The sequence below is a fragment of the Corvus brachyrhynchos genome, unplaced genomic scaffold (assembly GCF_000691975.1).
Source record: "Corvus brachyrhynchos isolate BGI_N302 unplaced genomic scaffold, ASM69197v1 scaffold117, whole genome shotgun sequence".
Taxonomy (NCBI): domain Eukaryota; kingdom Metazoa; phylum Chordata; class Aves; order Passeriformes; family Corvidae; genus Corvus; species Corvus brachyrhynchos.
The window spans coordinates 1,187,626-1,188,182 of NW_008238833.1; the positions used below are offsets into that span (position 1 = coordinate 1,187,626).

The 557-nt window shown below is 52.4% G+C and overlaps 1 long non-coding RNA gene across 1 annotated transcript; it reads right to left on the bottom strand.

Annotated features, from left to right (window-relative positions):
- Positions 1–32: 32 nt before the first annotated feature.
- Positions 33–557, bottom strand: LOC108447636. Its single transcript, XR_001863296.1, has 2 exons — positions 450–557; positions 33–120 (listed from the first exon to the last, which is right to left on the bottom strand). It is a non-coding gene; the product is annotated as an uncharacterized LOC108447636 (long non-coding RNA).

Sequence of the window (557 nt, forward strand, 5' to 3'; positions counted from 1 at the left end):
GGAGGAGGAGGTGCGGGTTAGTTCAGTCTTTGTGCTTTCTCGTTTCTCTCGCCCGCTCGTTGCTGGCCACTCTTCGGCGTGCGACTGTGTCCTGCTGGCTGCCGCTAAACTGTAGTTCCTCTAAAAATCAGAGAGACAGATCCCCCGGTCCGGAACAATGTCAGTCAGTGGACTTCCAGACCACGCTTCGCCTTCACTTAATTCAGCCACTGGATAAATCCGTATTGCTTTCAGTGCTCATCTCCCCCCTTAGTATTAAGCAGCAAGCTACGGACCCAGGCAAAGAACTCCTCTCGCGTACTTTCCCTTTTACTCCCAGATACTGAACAGTTTCAAGTACAGTTTCAAGAATAGCACGGAGGAGGGGGGAGAAGGGGAAGAGGGAAAAAAACCCCCAAGCAACCCAGCCCCTCTTCAGACAGTAATTACAAACGGAGAGTTGCACTTACAAACTTCCAGCATTTTGCCCCCAGAACAGTCCAGCAGCCACTTTTTCTTTGTGTTTTTGCATATTCCATGCCCGCGCCGGCGGGCGGGTGTTTGCCGGTGGGCTGTCG